Source organism: Haematobia irritans, chromosome 5 (assembly GCF_050003625.1).
Source record: "Haematobia irritans isolate KBUSLIRL chromosome 5, ASM5000362v1, whole genome shotgun sequence".
Lineage (NCBI taxonomy): Eukaryota > Metazoa > Arthropoda > Insecta > Diptera > Muscidae > Haematobia > Haematobia irritans.
This window is the reverse complement of record NC_134401.1, coordinates 63,231,127-63,244,819: the sequence shown is the minus strand read 5'-3', so window position 1 is coordinate 63,244,819 and position 13,693 is coordinate 63,231,127.

Genomic DNA, 13,693 nt, shown 5'->3' with positions numbered 1-13,693 from the left:
TTTTAGACCCCATAAAATATATACCGATCGACTCAGAGTCACCTGCTGAGTCGATCTAGCGCTTGGTGTCCGTCCGTCTGTCCATGTATTTGGTGTTCACAGGATTCCGGTCGCAATTATTAACTGATATGGATGAAATTTGGTACAAGGTGTTTTTTGGGCACAAGGACCAACGCTATTGAATTTAGAAGAAATCGGATCAAATTTTGATATAGCTCCCATATATATGTATCGCCCGATTTCGACAAATGGTGTCACGTTGCGCTTTTTTACAAACTGATCGTCATCGTCAATTTTGTACATAGTAACCTCTTTCATCACCCTTTAAGTCTGCAAAATTTCGTCGAAATCGGTTCAGATTTAGATATAGCTCCCATATATATGTATCGCCCGATTTTCCCAAATTTTGCCATAAAAACTTATTTATTAAGCGATCTTACTCAAACTTTGCTTACTGTAATCTTTTATGATAGTGACAATATGTGCTAAAAATCATCGAAATCGGTTGAGATTTAGATATAGCTCCCATATATATGTATCCCCCGATTTTGCCAAATTTGCCGTAAAACCCTTATTTATCAACCGATCGTACTCACAGTTGGCTAAATGTAATCTTCTATAGCTCTAACTCTATGTGCGAAATTTCATTGAAATCGGTTCAGATTTAGATATAGCTCCCATATATATGTATCGCCCGATTTTCCCAAATTTTGCCATAAAAACCTTATTTATTAAGCGATCTTACTCAAACTTTGCTTACTGTAATCTTTTATGGTAGTGACAATATGTGCTAAAAATCATCGAACTCGGTTCAGATTTAGATATAACTCCCATATATATGTATCCCCCGATTTTGCCAAATTTGGCCGTAAAACCCTTATTTATCAACCGATCGTACTCACAGTTGGCTAAATGTAATCTTCTATAGCTCGAACTCTATGTGCGAAATTTCATTGAAATCGGTTCAGATTTAGATATAGCTCACATATATATGTATCGCCCGATTTTCCCAAATTTTGCCATAAAAACCTTATTTATTAAGCGATCTTACTTAAACTTTGCTTACTGTAATCTTTTATGGTAGTGACAATATGTGCTAAAAATCATCGAAATCGGTTGAGATTTAGATATAGCTATCATATATATATGTATCCCCCGATTTTGCCAAATTTGGCCGTAAAACCCTTATTTATCAACCGATCGTACTCACAGTTGGCTAAATGTAATCTTCTATAGCTCTAACGGTATGTGCGAAATTTCATTGAAATCGGTTCAGATTTAGATATAGCTCCCATATATATGTATCGCCCGATTTTACCGTAAAACCCTTATTTATCAATCGTTGGCCGTAAAACCCTTATTTATCAACCGATCGTAACCAAGTTTGGCTAAATGTAATCTTCTATAGCACTAACTGTATGTTATGTGCAAAATTTCATCGAAATCGGTTCAAATTTAGATATAGTTACCATATATATGTATCGCCCGATTTTGAAACATTGGCCCTAATAACCTCATTTTTGACCATAGGGGGGGGGGGCTCATTTATTAACTGATCGTACTCAAGTTTTACACAAGGTAACCTTCTGTGGTACCAATCATACCTGCCAAATATTATACAAATTGGTTCAGATGTAGATATAGGTCCCATATATATGCATCGCTCGATTTTTCCATATTTGGCCATAATACTCTTGTTTATTAACCTATGTTATTCAAATTTCAAATTTTGATATACTAGCTGATCGTAAAGGGTGATTCTTTTGAGGTTAGGATTTTCATGCATTAGTATTTGACAGATCACGTGGGATTTCAGACATGGTGTCAAAGAGAAAGATGCTCAGTATGCTTTGACATTTCATCATGAATAGACTTACTAACGAGCAACGCTTGCAAATCATTGAATTTTATTACCAAAATCAGTGTTCGGTTCGAAATGTGTTTATCGACAAATTTTGTTCAGCGATGAGGCTCATTTCTGGTTGAATGGCTACGTAAATAAGCAAAATTGCCGCATTTGGAGTGAAGAGCAACCAGAAGCCGTTCAAGAACTGCCCATGCATCCCGAAAAATGCACTGTTTGGTGTGGTTTGTACGCTGGTGGAATCATTGGACCGTATTTTTTCAAAGATGCTGTTGGACGCAACGTTACGGTGAATGGCGATCGCTATCGTTCGATGCTAACAAACTTTTTGTTGCCAAAAATGGAAGAACTGAACTTGGTTGACATGTGGTTTCAACAAGATGGCGCTACATGCCACACAGCTCGCGATTCTATGGCCATTTTGAGGGAAAACTTCGGAGAACAATTCATCTCAAGAAATGGACCGGTAAGTTGGCCACCAAGATCATGCGATTTGACGCCTTTAGACTATTTTTTGTGGGGCTACGTCAAGACTAAAGTCTACAGAAATAAGCCAGCAACTATTCCAGCTTTGGAAGACAACATTTCCGAAGAAATTCGGGCTATTCCGGCCGAAATGCTCGAAAAAGTTGCCCAAAATTGGACTTTCCGAATGGACCACCTAAGACGCAGCCGCGGTCAACATTTAAATGAAATTATCTTCAAAAAGTAAATGTCATGGACCAATCTAACGTTTCAAATAAAGAACCGATGAGATTTTGCAAATTTTATGCGTTTTTTTTTTTTTAAAAAAGTTATCAAGCTCTTAACAAATCACCCTTTATGTAGACTTACATGTACCTCTTACATAATAATATTGTCAGATTTTTACAAATTTTGATTTATTACTCACAATTAATTGAATGATTTCCTCTTTTTTAATAAATGTACTCAATATTAGTGGCATACTAACTCTTTAGGTGCAAAATAAACTATAGCTCCTAATAGACATTTCTGCTCAGATTGTGACAAGACTCCCATAAACATGTACCCCTCTTTATGTTCCTAAATATGGAAATCTCCAAAACTTATACCAATGATGCTTATGTTTACCAATTCAGTAGGGGTGGTTTAGGGTATGATATAGTCGGCCCCGCCCGACTTTCTACTTTACTCACTTGTTTTGGAATATGTGTAAACTTACATTATTTTCGTTTCCAAAATTTTTAAGAAAGTGGCCAACTAAACGATACGTTTCTGTTAGCTTAAGTACTTTACATCGGCTCGTGGGCGCCCAAAACTATCCTCTATAAATAAAACTGCTTGACTGTATGCTTTGCTTGTGCTATAGGGGTCATTATCTGTTGATGACAACAGCTAAGTAGCCCAGTATACAGTGTTCGTGTTTGCTTATAAACTGTATGGTCTGCGGTTCGATTCTGAATCCGTGCGAAAGGTAAAATTAAAAAAAATATCAATTTAAATAATTTCCTCTATATTGTTTGCATTACAGAAAAATGTGCAAATAACGAAGTAAACCTCGTCTAAGTGAGAAAGATGTGAGGGAAAATGGAATTATCCAGAAAACTGCAAAACAATTTAACTAGTATTTATGAAATTGTTTCCACTTGCTGTAAAAGAATCAACGTTTATCGAAAAAAGTATGAACACTCGTGAAAAGAAAATGGTAAACGATAGTCGTTTGTCTAAAATTTCGTTTGGGAGGAAATATTTATTTTTTGCGTGTAGTAATAAAATTTTATAGGAATAAAATTTCGTTATATAGTTATATATAGCCCCCTCTTTACCTGTTAATTACCATATCGCTTCATAGTTATCTATTGACCCCTCCATATTAAACCAATAAATAAATAAAGAGGCTTATATAGTATGTATTTATTTTGCCCTTGTTATCTAACATGGGCTAAGAACCATTTAGAAGACTGTAGATGACAGTCATTAATAGATCTTTGTAAGCCTAGCGAAACTTTCGGCTATATATAATTGTTTTGCATAAAATTTATGACTTTACAACTTAAACAGTTCTTAATAATTCACTACACAGAAAAAAATATCACCAAAATATTTCCAATTAAAAAGTTAATTGAAGTTGAAAATTTGTTCAATTAATAAATTAATTGATACAATTAACTTTTTAATCATGATAGAAACATTAAGTTAATTAAGTCAATGATTGAAATATTTAAAATGTTTAATTAAAAAATTAATTGATACAATTAACTTTTTAATCAATCGGAAGACTAATTCAGTTAAAAAAAGTGCTGATTTTTTTTTACTTTTTTAATTAAAAATGTATTTCAAACAATCATTTGTTAATCCAAATAAAAACTCTAAGCCAATCTAACTAAGTAATTAAAAATAGTTACCTTTTTAAAAATAGTTTCCTTAATAAATTAATTGCGTTTTGCAATCAACATCAATTAAATTTTTAATTGAATCAATTAAAAAATTAATTGAATTTTGCTGAAAAAATCAACTAATTTTTTAATCAAGAATTTTTTCTATGCCCAATTAAAAATGTGATTGATACTATCATTTTCGTGATTGAAGACATTTCAATTAAAAAATTAATTGGATCAATTAATTTGGTGATTGAATCAGAGAAACATTTTTTTGTGTGTAGTTACTAAGTTACGAGGAGAGGTTGTCAAAGGATTTGTGTAAGCGATCCATCGCGATCGCTTTTTAAGTTTCGGCCTACCTGGGCGGGAGTACATAATTGTTTAACAAGCTTAAGTTTACTTGGATTCAAAGATTTCGACCATCGCTTAAAGAGTTTGGTATTGATTCCGAGCCAAAGATTCGGTTTCTTTAAAATATCTCTATAAAATAATTATTTTCTTAAAATCAACAAAGTTTTTCTTCACTTTAAAGAAAGTTTGCCTACACATAAAATATTATCACCGATGTTTTTCAATTAAACACTTAATTGAATTTGGAAACAGATTCAATTAATATGTTAATTGATTCAATTAATTATTTAATCAAATCCGAATAAAAACCAATTAAAAAACTGATTGATATTTTTTACGTTTCCAATTAAAATATTATTTGATTCAATCAATTTGTTAATCAATTCGGAAATAATTTTCAATTACAAACGTGATTGAAACTGTTTCCTTTCCCATTACACATGTGATTGATCCAATCACCTTTGTGATTGAAATTGAATAATTTTGAGCGATGGAAAGAGCGAAAAGAGAAAGGTAAGCAACTGTTAAATGTAAATAGAGTTTTCCATTGAAGCCTGTAAACGGACTAAAATAATATATTTTTTAATAATTTTTTTTACACACACAGAAAAAACATGTTTGGACATGCGGCAACCATGTCCAAACATTTAATGCTTATATAGAGCATGTAATTGTCGCGAAACCCATATATTTTTGTCTTTGTAAAAATAATTTTCGAGCGGAGAAAAATATATGTTGGCAATAAGCATTTAAATGGTTCTCAAATGCCGCAAACATGTTCTATTACTTAAATGATAGAATTTGAGACCATTATATGGTCGGAAAAATCATGTACCTGACCATTTCATTTTTTTCCTTTTTTGCAGAGAGAAAAGAATTTTTATAGGTTACGTATAGACATGTCTAGAACCATTACATGACCATAAAGACCATGTACATTTTTTTCGTGACCATTTATTTTTTTTGCAGCGAAAAGAATTTTATAAAAACATTGAGCAGGTGTTGATTGTTTCTTGGAATGGACGGAGAATACGGAATTACTGTGTTTTATTTACTCAGAAGTGGCACGTGGTTTTATGTGAACACAAAAAAGGAAAGTGTAATTGAAAAAAAATGTACCTGTTTTTGTTCTGCATTTTGATATATGGTATATTTATTTTTATTTGCCGTTACAAGATGTCTGCATTGGTACATTTGATGGGCACGAAGTAAATTTAATGATTACTTACTGTTGAAATTGAACCAAAATAGTATATGTAAAAATATGTGATGTCTGCTTGCGCGACATAGTTAATACAAATAAACAATGAATTAGTTTATAAATAAATAAAAACAAATAAATAAAGTTAATTTTGTGGCGTCCTGTTTTCGACGACGAAAAAGGTTTTTTCATAAAGATCAAAACATTTTAGGTTGTGACCATGTTCTTTTAACTGGAAGAAAAACATTTTTGACGAATACCATAACATTTTAGATCGTGACCATTGTCTTTTAATGGAAACAAAATTCTTTTTATCAATATAATAACATTTTAGATAAGGACAATTTTATTTTTCTTAGAACCATGTTCACTGAGCCAACATGGTTGCAGGTGAATTTTTTACATGGTTGCCGCAAAAATAGCTCCTATCATATTATTTTGCTCTTCGAATATGATTGTGACAGTCATGTTTCTTCTCTGCGTGTAGTGAGCAATTTTATCAAATCAATCAAAAGGTTGGTACCGTATTGATCTTATAAAATTGTAATTTTTTTCACTCCTTGTTTCCTTAAAACCAAGAACGGTATGGGTTTGTTGGAAGATTCACCTTGAAGTTGCGAAGTAGCGTTGGCATTAAGTTGAATTTTTGTTTTACCTGCCGTTTTCAGTAGAGAGCAGATATCTGATATATAAACCAATGAGCTGAATTATGTAATGGTAAAAAGGTTCTTTCTTTTGAATTTAAAAATATGAAAAATATCCGAAAATAATAAAAATATGTATTTTCCATTTATATATTTTCTATTTCCAGAATTTGCAAATTTTAATCAATATAATACCAAATATTACATTGCTTTGCCATTATTTTTGTCTTTGATTGGTTCAAATTTTAATAGACGATTTCAATGTGTGGAAATTTTGGAAAGGAATTGTTATTAAAATTATATTACCGAGCTCCTTAATACACATTTTTATGCTAAAAGACTACAACTGCAAAAGAAGATTATAAATCTGCAACCTGAAACTATGAATTGAATTTGATATTCTATGCAGGTAATGTTTAACAAAATTAAATTTTAATTGAACAAAATTAAATTCGAATTATTCTGTTTATTTTCAGAAAAACGAATTTAGCTTACAGGCTGCTGATTTATTGGAAATCTAGGCGGATCTACATATTAGAAGGAACATGCTGACATGGTTAATATGATAAGGAAGATAATGATTTATATAGTTTATTTTTTAACCCTTTAGTTGTTATTGATCATAGTTGTATGTCTAAGTTATGTTAGAACAAAAAACACAAATAACAAAAACCAAATTCTTTAGTCTACAGCATAATTCAGAAAAATAATATATTGAATATTTTTTATAAGAAACACATTTTTTCTTTTATTTCAAATAAAACTAAATACGATTTTGAGGACGCAATACATACATTTTTTGATTGAAATTTTTTGCCAATATCAATTAATAATTTAATTAAATCAATCAAATAGCTGATTGAAAAAAAGTTTTAAGACAAATTTTAAACTTTCTTTTAATTAAAATTTCTTTACTTTACAGAAATTTATCCTTAATATTGTGGAAATTGTATGCCCTAAAATTTAGGTTGCATAATCTTTCATAGTAGGTCAACAATGTTTTCTGTGTACGATTTTGTCGCGAGGCCAAAGATTTCTTCTTAAAATACAAAGTTGGCTTATCATAGAAAACGCATTGCCCTAAATCGTATACACTTTTCAATGAAAAAAACAAGTATATACGGCCGTAAGTTCGGCCAGGCCGAAGCTTATGTACCCTCTATCATGGATTGCGTAGAAACTTCTTCTAAACACTGCCATCCACAATCGAATTACTTAAGTTGCGGTAACGCTTGCCGATGGCAAGGTATCTTAAAACCTCCTAACACCATCTTCTAAATTGTATGTAAGTCCATACGTGGTATATATTAAATCAAAAAAGATCGATCCAATACGTATATAATTCAGTTTGACAAAGTAGACATATAATTTTTACAAAATTTCCTACAGAAATAAAATTTTAACAAAATTCTCTATAGAAATAAAATGTTCACAAAATTTTCTATAGAAATAAAAATTTTGACACAATTTTCTATAGGAAAAAAAAATTGACAAAAATTTCTACAGAAATAAAATATTAACAAAATTTTCTATAGAAATAAACTTTTGACAAAATATTCTATAGAAATAAAATCTTGGTGGCAACCATGATTGTGAACCGAATAAAATTTGAACAAATTTTCTATAGAAATAAAATTTTGACAAAATTTTCTATAGAAATAAAATTTTGACAATGATGAAAATTTTATTATGAACTGAATAAAATTTTAAAAAAATTTTCTCTAGAAATAAAATTTTGACAAAATTTTCTATAGAAATAAAATTTTGACAAAATTTTCTATATAAATAAAATTTTGGTAGATTATTTTTGGCTCTAGTGGCAACCATGATTATGAATCGATATGGACCAATTTTTGTGTGATTGGACCAATTTTGGTCTGGTTGTTAGCGACCATATACTAACACCACGTTCCTAATTTGAACCGGATCGGATGAATTTTGCTCGTCCAAGAGGCTCCGGAGGTCAAATCTGGAGAACGTTTTATATGGGGGCTACATATAATTATGGACCGATATGGACCAATTCTGGCACGGTTGTTAAAGATCATATACTAACACCATGTTCAGAATTACAACCGGATTGGATGAAATTTGCTTCTCTTGGAGACTTCGCAAGCCAAATCTGGGGATCGTCTTATATGGGGGCTATATATAATTATGAACCGATGTGGACCAATTTTTGCATGGTTATTAAAAACCATATAACAATATCATGTACCAAATTTCAGGCGGATCGGATGCAATTTGCTTCTCTTTGAGGCTTCGCAAGCCAAATCTGGAGATCGGTTTATATGGGGTCTATATATAATTATGAACCGATGTGGACCAATTTTTGCATGATTGTTAGAGACCATATACCAACACCATGTACCAAATTTCAGCCGGATCGGATGAAATTTGTCTCTCTTTGAGGCTCCGCAACCCAAATCTGGGGATCGGTTTATATGGGCGCTATATATAATTATGGACCGATGTGGACCAATTTTTGCGTGGTTGTTAGAGACCATATACAAACATCATGTACCAAATCTCAGCCGGATCGGATGAAATTTGCTTCTCTTTGAGGATCCGCAACCCAAATCTGGGGATCGGTTTATATGGGGGCTATATATAATTATGAACCGATGTGGACCAATTTTTGCATGGTTGTTAGAGACCATATACTAACACCATATACCAAATTTCAGCCGGATCGGATGAAATATGCTTCTGTTAGAGGCTCCACAAGCCAAATCTGAGGGTCCTTTTATATGGGGGCTATACGTAAAAGTGGACCGATATGGCCCATTTTTAATACCATCCGACCTACATCGATAACAACTACTTGTGCCAAGTTTCAAGTCGATAGCTTGTTCCGTTCGGAAGTTAGCGTGATTTCAACAGACGGACGGACGGACGGACGGACGGACGGACGGACGGACGGACGGACGGACATGCTTAGATCGACTCAGAATTTCACTACGACCCAGAATATATATACTTTATGGGGTCTTAGAGCAATATTTCGATGTGTTACAAATGGAATGACAAAGTTAATATACCCCCATCCTATGATGGAGGGTATAATAAGAAAGCCATTTAAATTCAAATTTACTTCCCAGTATCAAGTACGCAAAACTCAAATTTAAAAGAGAATTATATCTTAAAGGTATCCTTTTCAAAGTCTTAGCTTCTTTGGTCCAGAATCAATATCAAAATCTTTAGAATCGTGTAATTGTATCTGATTGATTTTGTCAGTGTTTGAGCGGAAATCCGTTGGTCTCCAGTCAAAGCATATTCATCCTTTAGGCGGAAAAAAATTGTGTATTTTTCAATATTTCGTGAATTTAAGACAAATCTGAACTCATATGTTCGTACACATTTAGCGGGTAGATGTGAACATTCCACCATTTTATTTTAATTCACCCATTAACGAATTTTTACCATAAATCACAACAACAAAAACATTTGCCATTGTAATAACAACATAACTTAATTTGAATTTCACCAAAGGATCGATTAGCAATTTGGAAGGCAAACAAAGAACAAAGCGGGAGGTTGGAAAGCATCATCAAGCAATCATTTACCCATTGAAATATTCTACCAAAGCCCGGACATCTCAGCTCTTTGCCCATTCTATGAACAGCAGCTGACATCAATAGATAGATATTCCAGTTACATTTGCATCATAAATGTTATTAAAACTTAAATGTTTTTTGTTGTTGTGCCATTATGTGCTCTGAAGCTATTCATCCTTGGAGAAACGAGTAGAGACAACGTTCGTACGTGAGGTAATTTTACGGTTGTAACGCCAAATTATGAGGGACAAACGTTCCCACAAACACATACGCACAACATCTTCCACACACATACACTGTTAGAAAAATATGTTTTTCATATGTTCCGATATAAACAAAATGTGTTTCGGGCACAATTTTAAAACACAATATATTTAAGTGCAAACATGTAATGTTCCTAAAGTAACACTAAATGTTTGGGACATCTATATTAATATGTTAGAATATATTATGTTTGGGGCATTAATGTTTCATAAAAATCATATGTGTGAATGCAAACATATATACATTTACAAATTTCAACTAAACATACATATGTTGTGATATTTTATTCAAAGCGACAGAGAGAGTATAGAGAAAGAAATAGAGATGGAAACCGGAAGAGTTGACAAAAGATAACATAATACAGCGAAAGAATCAAAAGAGAACAGTTTCTGTGAAACCGCTTGTATGTTGTTGCGGAAAACTGTTTTATGATAAGGCCAAAAATTTGATATGCTTAAGTCTAAATATTATTTAATTTGAATAAAGAGAATAGACATTCGGAACCAGGAGAATAGGCATTTGAAAAACAAACAGCATATGTTTTCGCCTTGAGAGTAAAATTTTAAAAAAATATATAAAAGTGAATAATTTCTTCAACATTATTTGTATTACAGAAAAAGGTGCCAAGAACTAAAATATTTCGTGAAAGCGAAAATTACGAGTATGTTAGGCAATGAGCACAATCGTCTTTGGGAAAAATTCTTCCAAGCATATGATATTTTTGGGCTCAAAATGCTTCCAAACATATAATATGTTCACATAAAACAAACATATTAATGTTTCGGCAGTATCCAATAATATATGTGCTTCCTGCAAAATATGTTTGGAACATATGTTAAAGAAGCGATTTTTTTTGAGGGTGTACTCACATGGAGAAATCGATATATTGGATTCTACCCCAGACGTCTAAAGTGAGTGCGTAATTTGGTGGAGTAGAAGGGTGCACAGAAAAAAATTTCCGTAATTAAACTAACTCTAAATTTAACTTATTTTTATTGGAAAAAAATTAGTTGCTTTTATTATTTTTATCGAAATTTTCCACAGCTTAATGAAATCTTACTTTTTTTAAGTATGTCTCAACAATTTTATGAACTAAACGTGAGTATAAAGTTCAATGACCGTACACATAAGTTCAATATGAACTAAAACAAATGAAAATTTTCGTTCGATTCCCAAAAATACTAAGAATGAACTACTGTATGGTTAAAATGGTCATGATTTGACGCCAATAATTTTCTTCTTTACTTTTAGTTAATTTCTCTTCTGTGAGATGATGTAATTTCGTGAACTGCAGTTAAAATATACAACAGGGCATTAAAATTTTCTGGTTTTAACAACGCTTTGTGGAAATCTCAAAATATGGAGTAAAATTTAGTTCAACTTTCGTGCGCGGTAGTTCATTCTTCCTATAAAACAGTTCACTTATTATTCGGTGTGTACAGATCGTTGAAAAAGTGCCCTAAAATTCTCAATACAAACTGCGTGTGAGTTCACAAATCTATTCGCAATACATATTCTCAGGTTACCACAAAGCATAATACTAATGTCAATTTATTATTATTATAATAAAAAAAGCAACTAGCAACTTAAGCTATCGGCTTAAATCGGTTTGTCATTATTTTACCTACTATATACATCTATGATATGTCTGTATTTGGAAACCGTTTGATAGGATCTTTTGTCGATAAAGCAGTTTTAATTAGAGCTGCAAAACTATCGATACGAGTAGTATCGATAGTTTTATTTTTAAGGTACTATCGATATTTATTTTTCGATAGCGATGCTATCGAAGAAACCCAAAACCAAAATTTAAAACAAAACTGAAAAATTCTGATATATTTTAATCTCTAAACACTATAGAAAAATATTCGTTTTCCTAAATCCACAAAATGGGTTCCCTCTTATTTTATTTTATTTTTTCATTTATTTAACTAATTTTACAACCAAGCCGAAATGGCCATATACGGTTACAGGGATACTCAAAATAAAGAATTACATTCAATTTTCTTAAAAAAAATATATAAAAATAATTAGGACTACAATCAAATCAAATTATTCTGTAGCAAATATTTTTCTCCATACAATAGCTACCGGAAACACAATTTCAATAAGAACATAGAAAAATTCTTGATTGAGTTTTAACTGCAATGATTTTCATCGAGACGTTGGTGATAAGGATAAGGAGAATGAAGGATTTTTTGACATCAAATAATATAAACATTTTCTCAATGAATCTCTATGGACCTTAGCAATTAACACTTGAGTACATTTTTCCGCTGTATTTTGGTTGTTCGTTTTAAATAATCAAAATTCAATAAAATGTGAAATGAGCATAGTTTTTATTAAAATCATTTAAAAACGGAAATAATTTAATAATTTGTTCTTGTTGAAACTATCGATAGTTTTACAGCTCTAGATTTAATACAATACAATGCAGACCCTGATCTAGCCAATCTAGAAATAGACAAATGCAAATATTGGGTAGTTTCAAAAAACGGAGATTTGTGATCCGGAATAGTGCAAATTTGGATCGGCTCCAATGAATTTTACATCGGTTCGTCATGATGGAAGTAGTATTTCTTTGGATCCTATATATTGCTTTAGAAGTTGTGGCTTGGAAGTTGATTTGAACGAAGAAATTTAAAAAAAAAGTTCACCGATTTCACTCTTTATCAATATTTTGTATTACACTTTTATTTTATTATTATTATTATTTTTTGTTTTATTTGAAAAAAATTTCGTTCCCATCGGGTGCTGAACCTGGACATGTTGGCACCATATAAGAATGCCTTAGCACATTCAGCCACAAATGACATGGAAGTGTCGAAACTTCAATTCAAATGTTTATGATATGACATAAAGGCATAACATTCTGACTACTTCTCGAGATGTTCTCTATCCCACCAGCTTCGATTTTTTATTATTAGCCCCGGGTAGAAACGAACCCAGCAAAAATTGGGTAACCACTAGTGATTCTTCAAGCAATACCGGTAATCAAAAACTTACTACTTGTATTATTACCTGGTATTTAAAAATAATAACTTATCTGTGTCGACCTGAATTGATTCCTTTTATTAATACCAGTAACCAAAATCATATCTTGAGGTCTGGGTTCGAATACTGCTGAGACCCTCCATTTTTAAAATGATGTTGTTTTGTTCTTTCTTTTTATTAAATATTTTGGAATCCTTCAGGAATCAAGTTTTTCTTGATATTTTTAATAGAATAACCTCTACAGCGATTGTGGCCATTAGTAATGGTAGCGTAAAGTAATGCCAAATCGCATTTCAGAAAAAATTGCAACATATTAACTGACTTGTTTTTGATTTCATCTTTAACCACCCAGCAAAAAAAATTGGAAGTTGTTCCACAAACATTTCTTTTAAAGCCCATCCCAGAATCCCCCATCGAGTTTTTTCAACTTCCGATGCAGTCCTTTTGGACAAGTCCACAAACATTTCTTCTAAAGC